Raw genomic sequence first — 21,442 nt, 5'->3', positions numbered from 1 at the left:
TGGAAGGAAAAACGGAATAAAGCTTGCTGGCTGCAACTCCTTTCGGGTGCTCTGCCTGTTTATTCCCCTTCCCCAACAGGGAGAGGGAATTCCCTCCCCCGAACCAGGAGGAGGGCCGGAGACGTCCGAGGACCGGGGATAGGTAAGTAGAAGGCGAAGGCCCGGGAGTTGCCCCGGGCAGCAACTTTTAAAATTTGGGGCTGAACCCTCTAGAAAACCTAAATTCTTAATTAATAATAATCTCCTGTGGATGTAACATGATTGAGAACTCATTAGTATGATGATCTAGGCAAAAGGGAGCTTGTATAACTGTAGTGTATGTATATATGTATATATCGTTCCTCAATTAGACTATAATTTGTGTGAAGGAGTGACTATTTATTTTTATATTCTTAGGTTTTAAACTACCTCTTGAAATAAAGTAAGGGCTAATGTTCTTTAACTGATTTAAATTATATATAATATAAAAAGAAAAATAAAAGTACTCATGTAAGCAAATGGGAACATGAATGATATTGACTGAATAACAGGAAAACATAGGCTAGTATCATACATAAAATGACAGGGAAAAAAGATGGATACCTTGAGTAGGTCATTAGAACCTCTGGCATGCTAAAGGAATAAGAGAATATGGCCTCTAGTACATAAATCTTTTTCAGAGACATTTATGAGAAAATAATGTATCCCTCTTATAGCAAGTCTACTGTCCATAGCTCTGGAGACACAAATTAAGGTAAAGATCTTTCGTACCCTGAAGGATCTCATATCTGAGTAGAGACTTGATATAAATAACTAGGTATAGATAAGATTTATACGTTGGATAAAATTAATATAAAAGGGGAGGTGATTAATATTTAGACAGACTGAGAATGATCTCTTACAGAATACTGGAGTTGAGGCTAGATTTAAGGAAACTAATGGGAAGAGAAAAGAGGAGGAGCATTCCCAGAATGGGAGATAGTTAGTAAGAAGGTTAAGGGTTATAATACTGTGTTTAATATCCAATGTGTTTTGATTGTAGCATTTATAGAGGGGAGTAAATTGTAGGAAATTTAAGAAGTACAATAAGGGAAGGTAATGCTGAACTTTAAATCCTAAAAGCAGAAGTTTATACTTAATACTGAGAGTCATAGGCAACCAATCAAGGTCACTGACTTTGGAGGTCACAGGGTCTGACCAAGATTACAAAACTCAATTTAACAGCTATGTTGAGGATAGATGTGAGCAGTGGGACATTAGAGGTTGGTAAATAAGTTAAAAAGTTATTATAATAGTACAGATATGAGGACATAACACAACTTGGAGTTTTGGCCATGTGGGTAGAGAGAGGGCGATGTATATTATGGATGAGAGTGACAACTATTGAGGAATTTATTGTAAGCTGGGTGGAAATAGATTGGCTAAGGGAAGAATGAGATTATACATTTCAATATCACCTGTTGAGATTCATCCTCATGGTGAGAAGTGATATTCTATCTTTCAAGAGCCAAATTAGTTTGGCTTTAGTTTCCAAAACTAGAGGAGTCAAGACAGGATAGGGAGGGATGTCGATGAGAACTTGTTTCAAGAGGGTGGCTGGGGAAAAGATATGGACCTGCAAACAAGACCCACTTAACTGAGAGTCCTGACTTGTGGTTTAGAGGATCATGGAAGTGAAGAACCCTAGCTAGCATCATCATTGAAAGTCTTTTTTCCAACATAGGGTATGGAGATGGAAAGCATCATGGATTCAAATTCAGATACCATTTATGTTAATGGCTTCTAATTCTATTTTGACCTTTAAGATTCTGTGATTCTCATAGAGATTGTAAAGTACTGGGGAACTTGAATTACTTTACGACAAGAAATATTTATATGTCTGAAATTAGTGATCTCTTTAGATTACAAAATAGGCACTTTTATGGAAAAGCATCATCCAGCAAATATCTGACTATTTTTTTTTTCCTATTGCAAGATGTAACTTCAAGCAGTAAGTTTGGGAGATTAGTCAAGAAACTAAGTCTTCTGGAGTTCTACATTCTTAAAGCTAAATCTAGGAATTAGAGATTAATTTTGGTTGATTAAAGGAGAGTAGAAGTCAGTAGTATTTACAAAGATGTCTTAATATCCTAATATTCTATTTTGAGAGGGACAATAGTTGAAACTTTGAGAATGGAAATTATAATAGAGATGGTGATAGTGTCATTACAAGAGGGTCAAAATTCACCTGCTCTAATAAGGTGACCAACACGTTCCAGGCCATATTGTTATCTCTTTTATTTGTCCAATAACATCAGCTTGAATGGTAAAAACACCTGATAATTTTGATTCACTTACTCCAATTAGATTCATAAACAAGGTAAATCACTTCACTGCTTTAATATTAAATGCAGACAATGTCATGGGGAAAAAACATAAATTAATGGATCTCTGAGCTCATTCAGTTACCCTAGAATGCAATTTTGAACTATACTTGAAAAGATACTAAGTGTCCTTTAAACTAATGCTGAAACTACCGTAACAATACAGAAAAGAAATTGATAAAAGAAGGTACAGACATATAGTTAACAAAAATATTTACATCAGCCCTCCTTGCCTTGGCAAAGAACTGGAAACTGAGAGGAAGACCATCAATTAGGAAAGAGCTGAAAAAAGATAAATGAATTTGATGAAATATTATTACTGAATAAGAAATAATGAAGTGATTCTATCAGAGAAGCTAGGAAGATTTATATAAATTAAGTGAACAGGAGAAAAATTCACACAATTAAAAATGATGCTATATGAACGATTAATGTCAAAAATCAAATGGATTCATTTCTACACCATGATCACCTACAATAAAGGACAAAAGATGTTGTCCAAATCACAGAAGACAGGTGATGGACTCAAAGTATAGATTGGACATAAATAACAAGGGGATGGTGTGTTTTAGTAAGTATTTTTAAGGGGGAACTTTGTTTTTCTTCCCTTCACAATGAGACATGTGCAAAAAGGAAAAAGAAAATCTAGGTTTTCCTTTAAAAAAAACAAATATTTTGAAAAAAGAGAACATAATGACTTTAGCATTTCTGAGGGTAGGCTGAGAAAAATGGACATTTCCCCCAAAGGAATTTTCAATATCCCAAGTAACAAAAGCATGATTTTTCCTAAGAGAAATTAAAGAATGTGCAAAAATTATGTTGACACATAATGTAAACATACAGTTATTTTAGAAAAGGAGCATATATTACATAGTCAATGTATTCCTATTATACATATAATTTACTCAACATTTTGTAAGATTTGTTGTATTTTATTATATTAAATATTTTGATAGATTCAAAAATTGTAAGTTTAATTACATTGAGCAAATAAATTTTTTAAATCTTAAGATAAAAATATGAAACATAGAAAAGAAGTGCTATAATGTGGAAAATAAATGGATAATAAATAGATGACTGAGTGACTTGAAATGAGTGACTTGAATGTTAGCCTTAAGTTCAAAAGAAATAAGAGATGCTTAGATGAAGAAGGAGCTTATTTTACAGATTATTGTAGATACTGAATTTTATTTTGCAAGGAAAGGAGTTCCCTATAGGATATGTTAATTTTCAAAATGGAGGCTTATGAGTCATCCAAGGGGAGATTTCCAATAACCAATCAGCGAAGAGGTATTGAAGTTCAGAAAAATAATAGAAGTAGTTACATAAATGTTGGAATTACCTGCAAAGTGATAAAAATCTGAATGAATGAATGCACATGAAATTAGCAGTGAAGGGAAAGAAGAAAATAGTACCCAAAAGAGCAGGGTTCCTATGGTCTTAAGGTGAAAATTAGATCATTTATCTTTCAATGGAGACAGAGGAGGAATAGTAAGAGATGTTTGAAAACCTGTCCAGAAAATGAGAACAATGTCCTGTAAATCCAGGGAATAAAGTACTACCAGGAGACCATTGAAACAGAGGGGCAGTGTGTGGGCAGGGAGAGAAGAAGAGAAGGAATAACACTGGAAAATGCTGCAAAGAGATTAAGAAGGTTAAGTAGAAAAGATCTGACTTGGAGGATAGCAAAATTCCGTTGAGTGATACTTAAGTCAACAAGCATACCTTTTCGTAATAAAAAGGGGAATAGGAATACAAGTAGAAAAAATAAGTACCTAATAAAAATGTGACATTCCAATTAGAGAAAACAACATTTAGAGCTTTAGATTTGTAAACTGGTTGAAGTGACAGAAGAAGATACTCAAGAAGGGAGAATGATGAATAAAAATTGAAAAGTCAGAAGTGGAGTCCAGGGAAGAATGAAGGCAAATCTTGGCAATTTCCTCATAATGACAGTTCTGGAAGGTATCAAACAATGAGAGGGTGCTGAAGGGGGCAATAAAATTCAGGGTATGAAGGGTAAGCATAAAGTGAAAAAAAGTCAAAGGTGCTGTGGCATTATGAGAAAAATATATTAAGTGAAGAATGAAGCAAGGAAAGCAACACAGACCAACTAGAGTAAAAAGGCAGATCAGACCAAACTGAAAAATAAGTGGGCAGAGACAGAAGTGAGGCATAGAGTTTAGATATCATTTGGTATCTAATCCAGTTGGGTTGAAGCAACTCCATTTTTTTCCCCTCTTCCCCGTCACAAATCTGTTATCATACCAGAAACATTTATAAAATAATAAAATTTGATATTTAGGGGGTATTAGAGGTTAGAGGCTATCCAGTCAAAATTCTCAGAGATTGCCAATCTGAATATAAGAGAAAATAGCCAACATGGGAAAATGGAGATATTCCATTGGGGTAAGTGAGAAGCAGCTGACAGTGACAGACAGTAAGTGCTGAAGTAAAGGGGTCAGGAAAAGGGTTTATATAGGGTACTAAGGCAGACGGAAAGGTCCAGCTTCAGGTAGGAAGAGGTTAAGGGCTCCACAGTTCCACAAGATACATTCTTTTGCATAGTAAGCAAAAGTTCACAGAGAAAGTTTGGCAGTCTCTGGAAGGGAAAGCTACAGACATATACAAAATGGAGGATGGGAATGATAATGTCTGGTCGGTTTCAGGCAATTCATGGGTCTGAGAATGGGGACTACTTCAGATTCAGTTGTCAACCTGAATATAAGAGAAAACAGTCAATATGACAAAACTGAGATCTTCACTTGCTGCAAGAGAGTAGGAGCTCAGAGTGACAGACAGCAAGTGCTGAGGTACACAAGGAGGTAGTGAGGAAAAGGGTTTATATAGGGTAATAAGGCAGAGTCAGCTGGGTTTGACAAGGTATACTGACAAAGCTTTATCTAAGGAAGAATCTCACTTATAATATATCCGATAGATTCACCTAGAATCTCCTTAAATTGTTCATATTTGCTAAGAACCAAGGAAATGTTGAACAGAGTATTACTAATCATTTACCCATCACTTGTACTCCAGCACCTTTGGAAAAAGTATCCAGTGATTAAAGGGTGTGTGTGCGTGTGTGTGTGCGTGTGTGTGCGTGTGTGTGCGTGTGTGTGCGTGCGCGTGTGTGTGTGTGTGTGTGAGAGAGAGAGAGAGAGAGAGAGAGAGAGAGAGAGAGAGAGAGAGAGACAGAGAGAGAGACAGAGAGAGAGCGAGAGCGAGAGAGAGAGAGAGAGAGAGAGAGAGAGAGAGAGAGAGAGAGAGAGAGAGAGAGAGAGAGAGAGAGAGAGAGAGAGAGAGATCCAGGAAAAGATTCTACCTAAGCTTTGAATGTTCCCATATACTTAACAAGTGCTATGCTCACAGTACTTAATTCAGAAGACCTAATTTGAATCCTGAGTGCTCTATTTAAAAATAGACAAGGCTAGTAATAGGACCTGTGATTTAATTGCCATTTGGAGGTCAAAATGAGGCACTTCCTCTACCCATGGAAGCCAAGCCTATTCCAGCTTATACATCAACAAATATTCTACTAATAATAAAAGCACACTTAATTCATTATCTCACCCAAATTATAGAGAAATCCTGAGAAACTATAACCTTAGGCAACGAACTTAACTTTCCTGAACTGAAATTTCCTCATTTGTAAAATGAGATTGGTATGCCCCTGAGGTCTCAAAAACACTGACTCATAACATTCTGGAGTGCAGCCCAAATCCCATTAAAATGTAACTGACAAATGCTTAACAAAAAAATACAACAAAATAAAGATAATAGAAAGGCAACTCGTGGCCTGCAGCGATATTTATTTATATTAACGTGTTTATATTTATTTGAACTTGAAAGCAGGACATTAAATGGTTTCAAGGAACCCTCTAGTTGTATAACCATAAGTAAATATTTGAGGAATTCCGTTTTTCCCCCCAGAATGCTTAGAAAATGAGTGCTGTATTCAAGAGTACTGGCTGTGAAAAGAAAATTAAACTGACGCTCAAGTAGTATGTGCAGGGTTTCTGAGGGGAAAGTTATCTAGAAATTCAGAATCTACCTCTGTTGGTTAAGGACTGAGGCTGGGCAGAGGGCTAGGATTGGGATCAAGAAAAATAGGTAATATATCCAGCTGTGGAGACAAGTAGTTGAGAAAAACTCATATCACATCTCTTAATGAAAGTTCTTGTTAAAATTTGGACTTTTAGGGAAAAGTGTTTCTCAGGGTCATTTCTATTGGATCAGATCTGTGACTGAATCAGTTTGTAACTCATGTATGATGACTCCCTCTATTGGTAATGATTTAGAACTCACCTACAAATTACATTCTTCATTGCCTGGAGAGCTGTTATTAAGTGACCTGCATGGAGTCAGCCAGTCAACACATGCGAAAGAGAATTCTTGAACACAGATCTTTCTGCCCCCAAGGCCAGTTCTCAAAGCAAAATGGCAAGCAGCCACCCTGCTTAGTTATAATTCAGATTAAATGAGAGAATGAATTTAAATTTCTTTGGCATCCCTAAAGTTATAAATAATGATTGCTATTATTGGTTGTGGGAAAGTAATCACTAACACTCCAATTTACCTGGAAATAAATGATTACAGATGTCTGGTTTTGAAATTATTTCCCAAAAAGCACACTGAGAAAATGATTACAGTTCATCTGCTTTTAATTTCAGTGTCCCTCTGCTTTCCAAGAAAATGAATGGTAACAAAGAAAAAAATAACCTAACTACTCTCTGTAATTGCTATGTTAATTTTAAAGTATATTATTCTTATTTGTCATGATCCCTTACTGTACACTCCACATGGAGTGATTCTAGGGAGGGGACATGTTACTCAATGCCATGTGCTAGGAAGGGCAATGATGAATTTGGTGATACACATCTCATAAGCAACAGCAATATTGCATATATAGAAACAGTCACAACTGGTACCATTTCCACACCATGTGTTCAACGACTGATTGATTGAATCATTATGTTTTTCATTTCTTCAATAACTACTTGGTCCTTGCCTATACTGCTTAAATGTGTGTGTGTATGTGTGTGTGTGTGTGTGTGTGAAAGAGAGAGAGAGAGAGAGAGAGAGAGAGAGAGAGAGAGAGAGAGAGAGAGAGAGAGAGAGAGAGAGAGAGAGAGAGAGAGAGAGAGAGAGAGAGAGAGAGAGAGAGAGAGAGAGAGAGAGAGAGAGAAGGTATGGTCCAAGGACTTCCAACATATGAAGGGAGAAAAGGAACTTGATCCTGTCCCTGTAAGTCTACAGTAATTTCTATTTCCAATCTTCCTGTTACCCAGAGAAAGGAAGAAGGACCTGGGATGAAAAGAAAGTGTTTTCTTTTCTAATCACTGAAAATCAGAACTGGAAGGGACATCAGAGTCATATTGTCCAAAATTTACCAGAAGAAAACTTGCTAAAACATTCCCAGGAAAAACAGGCAGTTACTCCTCTTAGAGTGATAGGGAACTTCTGGCTCAAAAGAGAAAACCCCGTTCTGCTTTTGACACTAATAGATAAGGAAGTTTTCCTAAACATCAAGCTGATCTATGACCCTCAATGTATAATGTATTGCCAAAAGTGGTTTAAAAATCATCTTGAGATATTTAATTTCTACCTGGCATTTGATATGAATTTGATTTGGCTATGTTAATGACAATATATAATCAAATATTTACTAAGCACCTGATAATAAGTACAAGTCATTATACAGGGCAGAACAAACAAACAAACGAACGTAATTAAATAAATAATGAATTGATGAATGAACCATCAGTCAAACTCCACAAGGAGCTTCTTTTGGTGAGTGGGTGTTGTGGGGAGGGAACTGTTAAAAAAAAAAAACTACTTGCAAGAGAGGTAAATAAAGCATTTACTGTGAAGAATCTCCAGTGAGGCATTCTTTATAGCAGATGAATCCCTCCTATGTCCTCTATAACCATCTAAATAATTTGAAGCAGAAATCAGATTAAGTTCTAGGCCAGAACTCAGTAAGACCTTACCTCCAATACATCCTCTGACACTAATAGCTGTGTGATTTGAGGAACTCACTTAACTTCTCTTTACCTCAGTTTCATTGACCAGGAAAATTGATAAAATAACAGCACCTCCCTCCCATGGTTGTTATACAGATTAAATGGTATAATGTCTGTAAAGAGCATAGCCCAATAACTGGCATACAATAAAAATTTAAGTAATATGTATTTCCTTTCCACAAAAGCAAAAAAAAAATTTATTTTTTGTTGTTCTTGTTTCATACACTGCTTCTGTAGTATGACGAACTCTTTGATAACCTCAAGCAGAATAATGTTTCTGCATACATAAAATAAAATACATAAGGCTTTACAAAGGCAAAAATCATATTTAAATACAATTGAAAATGTTTTAAAAACTAGTCCTGAGGACCCCAGAAGAACAATCCCTACTAGCGTTTGCTGTGGTTGATCCTTTGTTCTCTAAGAAGACCAATGACATTGAGAAGCTGATGTCTTGACTTGCAATGTGAATCGGAATTGAGTGACTCAGAGCTGTCCAAGGTTGTCCGCCTTGATCTTTCTTACAAAGTCATTGGAGTCCAGTGGCAAGACAAAGGTCAAGATGACTGGTAATGGCCCAGGATGCAGTGGGTGATGTTGGCCTTTCTAAATTGAGGTCTCTTTCAGGTCTCAGTTTTTCTGAGGCCACAGACATTCAAAAAACTGGCACAAATTCTTTCTCTTTGACTAAATGAAACTCTCCATGATTTCTGTCACTTTTCCTTCCTGTGGACAACCTATAACCAACCTCCAATGATATTATTCTGCTCTAACAGTCCATAGAATATGCTTTCAAATCCTTTCTGTGGTCATCATGTATTGCCATAGTGTGTTGTTTTATTGTAAGTTGTGTGTTTTCTCTCGTTATCTGAAATAAAATCTTCATGTAGACACAGTCACTGGCTCCTTCACCCTATATGAAGAATAAGTAGTTCAATCAATGAAGACTTAGTGAGAACGGTATACCTGATTCACTTCCACACCCTCTTGTAACTTCTATTTATCCTTCTCTGACCTAGGTTTGCTAAGTTTCAATCTGAGAAACCTGAGAAGGACCACAGCTCAAGCTGATGACTTTAGAGACAAGTGTTATTTCAGGAGGTGTAGGGAGTTAGGAAATCTGGCAAAGTAAGAGGATTTAAAGTCCTGGGCAAGATCCATTACACCTTGGCCCATACTCAACGATGAGCGTGAAATTATATGGCAACTGACTTTACATGGCAACTTAGAGGGTTATAGTGAACGATGGAATTACTGAAGATCAATAGAGAGAAATGATACAAAGAAAATATTTTCTTATTGATCAGAAAATTTTCCCTTCAATTCCCTAAATTATTTTTTCTAAACCTTGACTTAGTGACTCATTTTTAGAAAAGGTTTTTGTAAGAGAGGTCATGGTCTGCTTTTAGTGCTACATACTGTAGAAGATTCAGGCTTTTGAAATATGAAAATCTATCCTAGAGTATATGTATATGAAAAATCCTCCCCAGATATAGGGGTATTTAGTAAAAGTAATCTGAATAGCTACCATGCAACAGAAAACAACTATTAGATTGGTACATAAGTGATGAGAAACTCCAGAGAAAAAGAGTATTGACATTATATTTTCAGTGAAGATCTTCGATAAGGTGCCCTGGAGGGATGCTTTCCTGTCTTGGGAGCCAGTGGATACTGCGATTTATTTATATGATAGCAGCCCTTCTACAATTTAAGTTTAAGTACTGGGAAGTGGAAGTACCTGGGACAAAATGAGGAAAAATATCTTTACCTCAAGGCAATTAAAGGATAAGAGAAAAAGAAGAGGAACAACACCATCCCTTATTTATCTAGTGTTCTACATTGGGGAGCACCATCAGCATAGTCTTTATTCCCCAAGGACAACAAACCAGGAAGCAGATTCCAAACAAGTATAGTGTTTCTCCTTCTCCACAGCAAGACAAACAGAAAAACCCTCTTACTCTAAGACTCTAAAGGCAGAGTGTTGTTGGATAAAACTTCAAATTCAGAAAACTCTATTCAAGTGTTCCTGTCCATAAAAATAATTGAGTTCAAGTACCAACTACTAAAAGAATCTTTTTTGCTTCCTGCAGTCACTGGTTTATATTTCTGCCATGACTTTGAATGATTTCCTGTATACTTATTTTTCTCCTCAGTAGAATGTAAACTTTTTAAAGGCAGAGAAAGCTATATTCACTTTGTTTTTCTCTTTACAACCTAGTACATATGGATATTAGTACATAATGGACACATATTAAGTGTTTAATAACCTTTTGTTAACCTGAATTTAATTGTACTTTTCTGAACTCCTCTAGGTGTACACATATAAATTCATATTAGGGAAAAGAAAAAAAATGGGCATTCTTGCCCTGAAAGAAGTCACAGACTTATTAGATAAGGAAGACAGATGATGGAATTGAATTTAGAATACTTGAAGAAAGACAAGAACATAACACTAGAAAACAGTAATAGATGGAGTGACTTTCTGTTTAATTGATTCATAAAAGGACAATGGAAGAGGGAAGGATCATTTTGTGCTGGGATAAAAAGAGTAGGATTCCTTATGTTTCCTCACTCAGAAAATACCAATTTAGGGGAAAAAAGACTTAGATGAAAAAAATTTCAGAAGGCCTATAATCTTATCTTCACTCTATGTCATGACTTAAATTGATAAAATCTCATAAAATAACCATCCAGTCTCTACTTAAACATTTCTAAAGAGAGGAAATTAATTTTCAACCATGAATACTATAATGTTGAATTACATGTCACTATCTATCATTAAAAATCAAATGAAAATGTATTTTTTCTATGTTGACTAGTTCATCAGGAAATTAGTGGGGTAAACTCTGGAAGTAAAGGAAGCTCATTCCGCTGGGACACAGAATTCAATGTTTATTTGTTCAGAAAGCATTTACTGATCCCATAATTTTACAGGAACTATCCTAGGAAATGGAGATGAAGAAACAAAAGCTAGACACTGCCTGCTCTCAAGGAGGTTAAATTCTATTGGGCTGGACAGAAATATACTTGGTTTAGGTGTTGTGATTAATACATTTGATTTTCTCTGGGACTTACCGTAATTAAATTTCTAATCCTGATCCAATCAAGTATAGCTTTGGGAAGAAAAAGGTGACCTATTCCAGTCAGAAATAACTAAACTACTTACTTGATAAATGCATTTTTTTCATTTATTTTTTTCTTTTAAAAAAGTTATTTATTTTTTATATCCTTTTTTCCCCATCTCATATGCTGAAAGCACACCTAACATATATAATGGGATATTTTGAAAATATATTTTAACAATAGCTTTGGAATAGGTATTTGATTTGCAAAATTATAGTACAAAAGGAGTAAAAGTTTATAGGAAATTAGAGATTTCTGAAGAAGTTTTAAAAAATCCTGGATATTACAATTCTTTTCATATTACATGTTTTGCTTACAGGTACTTTCTCCAGCAAAACACGCACAACAGAAATAATGAATTTGCTGTAACTTGGGTCACATCTCCTAAGCATTGTGTTGTTTTTTTTTTTTTAAATCAGTAAAGCACATTTTAAATTGTTACATTTGTCACCTATCATGTGTTGAGTTCCAATCAGAATAAACCCTTATTTTTCAAAGCAGCGGAGTTTTAAATGAACTGATGCGGTGGAAAAAACAAAGCACTGAATGCTGTGACTAGTCATAGCAGCTTCTCATGAACCACTTGGTGTCCCACAAAAATACAGAAAGTGCTGACTGCAGAGGTAGATCTGAAGTTGTTATGGCAGCTCACACACCAGAATTAAACATGGGCTTTCAAGCCCATATGGAGCTATTCTAGTGACACAACCTCACGGCAGTTACCACACACAACCCCTCTTAGTGTCTAAAACAGCAGCTACTGACTTATTCCTTAAAGTGAAAGGGGCAACAGTTGTGAAAATATAGGCCATCATTATCCCTCAGCCTGAGGACTTTGTCCTCTTCTCTATTATGCTCTTTTTCTTCCTCCCTTTCCCTTCTGCTTTATTTACAACAAGTTCTCACAGCAAAAGTATGTTTGTCCTTCATTGCCAAAGAAGGCCATGCCATCAGAGAAATAATGACACGACTTGAACTTGGCTTTGTTTTGAGTGAGGGAGGACTGTGCAAGGTCACCAGCCTCACTTCTCCTCCAGAGCCATCTGAATCCAGTGACCAGATATTCATCTGGATGAAAAAGTTAGATGCAACATGCTATGGTCTTGGGAGATTCCATTTGGTAATCGAGTATTCCTTCCTCCAATCATTTCCCTACTGCAGATCTCCTTGGCAATGACATGAGTCTTCTATTCAACCAGACTTCCCAGGTTAGTTTCAAAATGTGTTTCCTGTGAGGTGCTGAGCTCTGGGAGAACATCTTACAAACTTCTTGGTGTCTATGAACCTCTCCATGTACTTTTAATACATAGCTTTCCAGTTTTTGGAGTTTCTTTATCTCAAGCAGAGCAAGCTGAGGATGCTTCATGAAAGTATGCTGAGCTCTAGGCAGGTCTTCTCCATGTGTGAGACCTTGAGGCCTGTACAATGAAATGTCTGTGGTAAGATATGGGAAATGTGATTCTGTCTGAGGTTCAGCTCAAAGCCTGCAGTTCTCCTACTGTGCCAGGTACACTTTGAAACTGGTTCTTGGAGACATCAAATATATCCAATTATTGCAGACTACAGAGCTGAGATGGTACTTCTCCAAGCTGGTTTCTAGAGATGCTCAGGGACTTGAGGGCAGACAGTTGCCCAAAGGAAGCTGGCAGCTGTGTCAGGTGATTTCAGTTAAGGTGTAGGGTCTCTAACTTTGTGAACTTGCACAACTCCTCTTACAGAACAGTCTGTTGTGGTTCATGGATAGGCTCTTGAACAACACACACATCTTGATCAGGGTGAGCAGGAGGTGCTCTATCTTGTTGGACAGATTGATGGTTCAGTGCTTCCTCCTTAGTCTCTGCAGTTCCATGGGGAACTCTGTCAGGCTGCAGTCCTTGAGTTGAATCACGCTGGATTTCTGCGACTTTCTGGCAGGATATGCAGGGTGCTTTTCCCCATCCTGCAGTCTCTGTAGCACTGTAGCCAGGGCCTCACTCACCCTCCCGCTCCTCCCCAGAAGCCAGGTACTTCCAGAAGCTCTGTCAGCAAACCATGACTCCTGTGGCCTCTAGCTCTGGCATTCTAACCTCAGCCCAGCTATTTAGGGGCCATGTATTTTTAATGAACAAATGTAAAATGTATTTGGCATAAAGGTATGCTTTTCTATATATATGGTAAATGAATGGAAATAAGCTTCTAGGCTGAGTAGTCAAAGGCACATTTTCAACTAATGCAGAAGAGCTAAGAATTGCCCATAACTAATCAGAAAACATAATTCATAAAACCTAATTTGAGAAAAGGTTATTAAATAAAATTCATTGCTTTGATATACCTACATAACTACATGTAAGTCTGATTACACGCAAGTGAACACGTTGCTTTTAAGGAAGCAGGTACTATTCTGCACATCTCTGAACTACAGACAACCTTGAGAAATTGTACTTATCATAGCTTTTAAATGACATAAAAGTACTAATGGAATTACAGAAAAAAATTAAGTCAAAATTGAGCTCTCTGATGGCTACAAAGCTGGGTTGAGAAAGAGGAGGCTGAATAAAAACATTTAAAATCCCATCAGTTTCTAGAGAATTTCTTTTCCTGTTTAACATCATAGCATTAACAAGCTGAATGTCATATTGTAAATGTAAATGTGCTTGCAAACTTGTAAATTCATTATTAATTAATTATTATTATGATTAATTAAATTAATTAAATAATAATTAATTAATTAAAAAAAAAAAAAAACAAGAATGCTAAAGGTAGGCATCCTGTTCATCAAAACAGAGAAACTGAGACTGACTGGAAAATTATATTGACTAGGGTCTAGACAGGCACTTGAGATCAGTAGTAAGATTAGATACTGATTGCCTTTTTCTCTATAGGCTTGAAGACATTAAGGTAATTTAATAATGGGCATGTAGATGCTAGGCTCAACCATATTTCATCACATAATCATACCAGGTTTTATGCAAAAAAGTGGGACGTGAACATTACGTTAAGCTTTTTTGCTGATATTACTTAAAATTCATTTATTGCTACATTGTCTTTGGTGCAATATTAGGATGCATGGAATACTTGTGAATATATGTTAAAATTGGGAAGATACAACTCTTAGCAACAGGAAAGTGATGGCATGATTTGCAGTTGAATTGGATTTGAGTGAGGGAGGGCTATGAAAACAAGGTCACAAGTCTCACATTCTCCTCCACTGTCTTCTGGGGCAGTGGACAGATATAGATCCAGATGACTAGAGATGGTCCATGATGGAGTAGAAGACTTTGGCCTTTTTTAAGCTAAATTCTTTTCAGGTTCTCACTTTGAGTGAGGCAATGCCCATTTAGTAAATATTCCTCTTATAAGAATTGAATCAAGGGAGGACCCCTTTAATAAAAACAAACAAAGAAAAAAACCGAACTGGAAGGAGAAGACCCTCAGTTTTGCTGATCGAAAGAGATACAGTTATTATTTACATTCACTCTGAGCAAGGAGGGTCCAAAAAATAGTCACTAAGTGTTGCTTGGGCAGGAACCTATTATTGTTCAATCAATGAGATCCAGGATGAATTGGGTTTAAGCCCTGTCTTTGAGAAAGAAATCTAGCCAGTAAACCTGAAATTAACTAGGTAGGTTTCTGCCATCAAAATTTACCTTCATTTGGGCAGAACAACCTCAGGTAAGAGCATGATCCAGGAAGAGAGGAAAGGTAGAAGAAAGAAGAAAAGACGAGGAGAGGGGAGGAGAAAGAAGAAGGAAGGTGACCTAGAAATACCAGACCTCAAACTATATTTTAAAGCTGTATTCAGCATAACACAACTATTATTGGCTAAGGAATAGAGTGTTGGATCAACGGAATAAAATCGGTACACAAAACACAGTAGTCAGTGACCATGATAACCTAGTACTTGATAAGCCCAAAGACATGAGTTTTTGGGTTCAGAACTCACGGTTTGAGAAAAAAAAATTCTGGGAAAACTGGAAAACATTAAGACCAGTTATAGACCAATATCTTACACCATATACAAAGATAAGGTCAAAATGGGTACATGATTGAGATATAAATTCTGATACTATGGACAAATAAGGAGAACTACAAATAGTTTACCTGTCAGATTTATGGAGAAAAGAAGAGTTAATGACCAAACAAGAGATGTGGAACATTATAAAATACAAAATGGATGATTTTGATTATATTAAATTGAAAAATATTTGCACTAACAAAGCCAGTGAATCCAAGGTTAGAAGGGAAGTAGAAAGTAGAAGTAGTAGAAAGCAGAAGGTCACCCAGCTACTAAGTGTCTGTCAAGTATGTAAGACCAATTTGAACTCAGATCCTCCTGATTCCAGGACTGGTACTCTATTGTAATACCTAACAGCCCCAGGAAAATAATTTTTACAACCAGATTCTCTGATAAAGGCCTCATTTCTAAAACATATAGAAAATTGAGCCACATTTGAAAGAATACAAGTCCTTACCTAAGTGGTAAATGGGCAAAGGAAATAAACGGGTAGTTTTCAAATGAAGAAATTAAAACTATCTATAGTCACATGAAAAAAATGCTCTAAATCACAATTGATTGAGGTACCACAACATACCTATCAGACTGGTTATTATGACAAAACAGGGAAATCATAATTGTTGGGGATGTATGAAAATTGTAATCATTAGGAAATATGCATTTTATTGGAACTGTGAACTGATTCAACCATTCTGGAAAGCAATTTGAAACTATGACCAAAGGGATATAAAAATGCATACCCATGGACCAAGGACTACTATTTGTAGGTCTGTAAATGAAAGAGATCATAAAAATGCAAAAAGGACACACATACAAAAATATTTATGACAGGTTTTTTTTTTTTTGTGGTGACCAATAATTGGAAATTGGAGGTATGCACATCAATTGGGGAATAGCTGAACAAGTTGTGGTGTATGAATGCAATGGAATATTGTTGTTCCATATGAAATGAAGAGCTAGCAGACTTCAGAAAAACCTGTAAAGATATATGATCCAAGAAAACTGAGAGGATTATGAAAAGAAAGTCAACCTACTGGAAAAAGAGGTTCAGAATCTTAAGGAAGAAATTGACTCCTCGGAAACAAGAATTGGGCAAGGGAGAAGCCAACAACATCATATGAGACCAAGAAACATTAAAACATAATAATTGGATTACCTAAAAGCCATGATGAAAAAGATAATCTTGATACAATAATATAAGAAATAATTAAAGAAATATGCCCTGAAGTTTGAGAAGAAGGAAAGTCGAAATAGAAAAAAATCCATATTCACCACTGGAAAGAGATCCCAGGATGAAAACCTACAGAAATATCATAGCCAAATCTGAAACTCCCAGTTTAAGGAGGAAACACTAAGAGCAACAAGAAAAAAATTCAAATGCCGTGGAGCAACAATTAGAAGTGCACATGAACTGGCAGCGGCTACATTAAAACATTGCCGGTCTTTAGAACACTATATAGAGAAGAACAAAAGAACTGGAGTTACAGCCAAAAATATCATACTCAGGAAAGTTAAATATAATCCTGAACAGAATGAAGGACATTCAATGAACTGCCAGACTTTTGAGATTTTCTTAAACAAATACCAAGAACTTAATAGAAGTTTTGACATAAAAGATCCAGGAGAAATATCAGGTAAACATCAGTGATCAGTTACAAGTGATTCAAGGACAAATTGTTTATGTGGAAATATAAAATGTATGCCTAATATTTTCATTAGGAATTGGGCAGTTCAAAACAAAGACTGAGGTAGAGCTGAGTATGATGTGATTAAAAAAGCAAAATTGTGTAAGAAAAGATGAAAATATCTGAGGTAAGATTTGAACTCAGGTCCTCCTGACTTCTGCACTGGTGCTCTGTCCACTGTACCACCTAGCTGCCCCATTTCATACAAATGATGTGGGAGAGGAGGAACTGATACAGAAGAATCAGAAAGGGAAGGAGGGCTGGTAGTAGTGGAACCCAACTGACATCATATCTGAGTAAAAAAAAAATGACTTTAATTTACCCATATAATGCAAATAGGTAGCATATTAAAAATTTGAATTAAACAATATGTTTCTTTCAAGAAAAATTATTTTGAAAATGAGAAATACAAGGATAAAGGACAGCAGAAATCCAACAAAGAAGCAAAGAAAAGCTGGGTTGCTGTGAAAACAATGTGTAGTATTTATTATATACGTTTTCTTGAAATGGAAATTTATTGTTTTATATTGAATACTCACTAATGGTTTGCTTTGTACATGGCAACATCTTTTTTTTCCTCTTCTCATTTGTATTTAAGTTTAAAATTTTAAAAATTATTAAAAAATCAAGTAGGACTCTTACATCAATAATTAGGTAAAGAAATAAAACCAAAGGAAGAAAATTATGAAAGGACAATTAACAGCTTGGTAAAAGCAGCACAAAAACAGGGAAGAAAAAACATCCTAAAAGTTAGTCAATTTGAAAAAGGATGTGCAAAAATTTACTGGTAAAAATAACTCCTTCTTAAAGAAGAATTTGCCAAATGGAAGAAGAGAAATGAAAGATGAATAAAGAAAATAACTCCTTAAGAATTATATTTGAGCAACTACATGTTGCAATGAAAAGAATGCTGAGACTGAAATCAGAAAGAGTTGGGGGTAGAGCCAAGATGGTGGAGTAGAAAGAAGGACCTGCTGTAGCTCTCCTCCATAGATCACAAAATACCTGTAAAAAATGACTCTAAACAAATTCTAGAGCAGCAGAAGCCACAAAACAACAGAGTGAAAGAGATTTCTAGCCCAAAACAGCCTAGAAAGCTGGCAGGAAAAGTTTATTGCACCTGGCTCAAAGCAGAGTGGAGCATTGGCCATGCAGCATGGCACAGAGAAGACTCGAGCAGGCTTCAGGATGTGGAATCACAGGTAGGAGCTGCAGTTTCCAGATTTCTCAACCCACAAATACCAAAGACAGCCACAAAGATCAGTGAGAAAGCTCTTTCACTTGGGGGAGAAGGGAACTTGGTAGGGCCCCAGCCCTAGCTCCAGGGCAGCAACCACTGCAGCAGTAGCATCTACTTTTGGAGCCCTCAGCCTAAAGACCCTGGGGAAATAGAGCACCTGATCTGCTCAATCCTGAGGGGTGGTCCTGGGGTGAGGAAGAGTACTGGTGTGGTGAAGCTGGTGGAGGCTCTGAAGAGAGAATTCTACTCACAGATCCTGGGCAGAAAAGAGTGCTTCTGGTTGCTCCCAGACCAGAGCACAGTCCAGGAGAGGAGTAAATTCTTCTCTCTTGATTGTGCCACCTCAGAGGAAATGAAAACTTACAGGTCCTTAGAGTATATCCTCAACTTGACAAAGGACTCAAAAGTCAAGTAACTGGCTGAGAAAATGCCCCCAAAAGGGAAAAAAGTGATACTACCGAAGGTTACTTTCTTGGTGAAAAGGCATTTTCTTCCATCCTTTTGGATGAGGAAGAACAAAGCATACCATCAGAGGAAGACATCAAAGTCAAGGTTTCTACATCCAAAACCTCCAAGAAACGTATCAGTGGTCTCAGGCCATCAAAGAACTCAAAAAGGATTTTGAAAATCAAGTAAGAGAGGTGGAAGTAAAATTGGGAAGGCAGATGAGGGTGGTGCAAGAAAATCATGAAAAAGAATAAACAGCTTGCTAAAGGTGACCCCAAAAATGCTTAAGAAAATAACACCTTTAAAAATAGACTAATTCAAATGGCAAAAGAGGTCCAAAAAGCCAATGAGGAGAAAAATGCTTTAAAAAGCAAAATCAGCCAAATGGAAAAGGAGGTTCAAAACCTCACTGAAGAAAATAATTCAGTAAAAATTAGAATGGAGCAGATGGAAGCTAATGACTTTACGAAACCAAGAAATCGTAAAACAAAACCAAAAGAATGAAAAAATAGAAGGCAATGTGAAATATCTCATTGGAAAAACAACTGACCTGGAAAATAGATCGAGGAGAGATAATTTAAAAACAATTGGTCTACATTAAAACCGTTATCAAACAAAGAGCCTGGTCATCATATGCTAAGAAATGATCAAGGAAAACTACCCTGGTATCCTAGAAGCAGAGGGTAAAATAAAAATGTAAAGAATTCACCAATCACCTCCTGAAGGAGATCTCCAAAGGAAAACTGCTAGGAATATTGTAACCAAATTCCAGAATTCCCACATCAAGGAGAAAATATTACAAGCAGTCACAAAGAAACAATTCAAGTACTATGAAAATACAATCAGGATAACACAAGATTTAGCAGCTTCTACACTAAGGGATTAAAGAACTTGGAATATGATATTCCAGAGGTCAAAGGATCTAGGATTAAAACCAAGAATCACTTACCCAGCAAAACTGAGTATATAATACTTCAGGGGAAAAAAAAATGAAATTTCAATGAAATTGAGGACTTCCAAGCATTCTTGTTGAAAAGACCAGAGCTGAACAGAAAATTTCCTTTTCAAATACAGGAATCAAGAAAAATGTGAAAAGGTAAACAGCAAAGAAAGCCTTAAGGAACTCATTAAAGTTGAACTGTTTACATTCCTCCATGGAGAGATGTTATTTGTAACTCATGAGACCTTTTTCAGTTTTAGGGTAGATAGAGGGAATGTGTGTGTGTGACACACACACACACACACACACACACACACACACATACACATGAATATGAAGGAATAATCCCTAAAAAATAAAATTTAGTGTTCAGAGCAATGTACTGGGAGAAAGAGACAGTTAGAATGTAGTAAATCATCTCACATAAAATATGCAAGAAAGAGCTTTTACAATGGAGGGGTAGAAGGGGAGGTGAGAGGGAAGAAGTGAGCCTTACTCTCAATGGATTTGGCTTAAGGAGGGAATAACAAACGTTCAGTTGGGTATGGAAATCTATCTAACCCTGCAGGAAGTCAGAGGTAGGGGAGAGGAAGGGAATAGGAAAAAGTACATAATAGAAGGACAGCAGATTGAGGGAAGCTGTAATCAGAAGTAAACACTATTGTGGGTTACAGGTCAAGGGACAGAATAGAATAAAAGGGGGGCAGGACAGGAGGGAGGGAAATGTGGTGATGCTTTCCCAACATGACTATTATGGAAGGGTTTTGCATGTCTACACATTTATGACCTATATTGAACTGCTTGCTTTGTTAATGAGGGTGAGTGGGGAGGAAGGAAGGGATAGAATATGGAACTCAAAGCTTTTATAAATGAATGTCAAAAATTGTTTTTGCATGCAACAGGGAAATAAGTTGTACAGGCAATGGATCATAGAAATTTATCTTGTCCTACAAGAAAATAGAGGCAAGGAGGATGGGAGAAGCAGGGGGTGGGGGAGAGGTGATAGAAAGGAGAGCATTTTGGGGAAAAGGGTGGTTGGAGTGCACACTATGTTGTGGTGGGGGAGGAGAAGGGGAGAAAATTTGGAATTAAAAATCTAGTGGAAGTGAAAGTTGAAAAATGAAAATAAACTATATTAAAAAAAGAATGTTTACAAATACTTGTTATCCTGTTTTGAAAAGTGTTAACTTTTCTGTAACCACTTTCAGGTGAAATATACTATGCTTTTTTTCAATTTTTTTACTTTTTTTATTTTTAGACTATTTTTTTCTGCTTAAATGGTCAGAGTCATTTATACTGAAACAATTGTAGGAGATAATATATTGGTATTTGTGCTTTCTCCAGATGTATTTTAGCTTGTTGTGGAGAAGGAACACAAAGAAGCAACATTTGATATTCTATTCACCATGTCAACCTGATCATAGTACTGGATTAAAGTGAGGCAATCCTTCAATCCAAAGCTAATATAGATTTTCTTTATCTTTTTGGAGTAGTTATAAAACATTAAACAGGGAGCTAAGTTAATCTCTGGTGTCAATAGAGTCAAATTCAACAATCATGTCATTGATTTATAGCAACAATAAATGAGTAAGGGCATAGGAGGTTCCGACATGCAATTGATTTGGTGGCATTCCCTTATTTTACCGTT

At 36.4% G+C, this 21,442-nt stretch overlaps 1 protein-coding gene and 1 pseudogene across 3 annotated transcripts in view; both read right to left on the bottom strand.

Annotated features, from left to right (window-relative positions):
- FSTL4 (follistatin like 4) overlaps nucleotides 1-21,442 on the bottom strand; it is a 785,658-nt gene that overhangs the window by 351,467 nt on the left and 412,749 nt on the right. The gene's annotated exons all lie outside the window — the stretch shown is intronic.
- LOC140529520 (leucine-rich repeat-containing protein 57 pseudogene) lies at nucleotides 5,459-15,120 on the bottom strand (annotated as a pseudogene).

This window comes from Notamacropus eugenii, chromosome 1 (genome assembly GCF_028372415.1).
Source record: "Notamacropus eugenii isolate mMacEug1 chromosome 1, mMacEug1.pri_v2, whole genome shotgun sequence".
Taxonomy (NCBI): Eukaryota; Metazoa; Chordata; class Mammalia; order Diprotodontia; family Macropodidae; genus Notamacropus; species Notamacropus eugenii.
The sequence above is the reverse complement of the archived record's forward strand: the minus strand, read 5'-3'. Positions and strand labels throughout refer to the sequence as shown.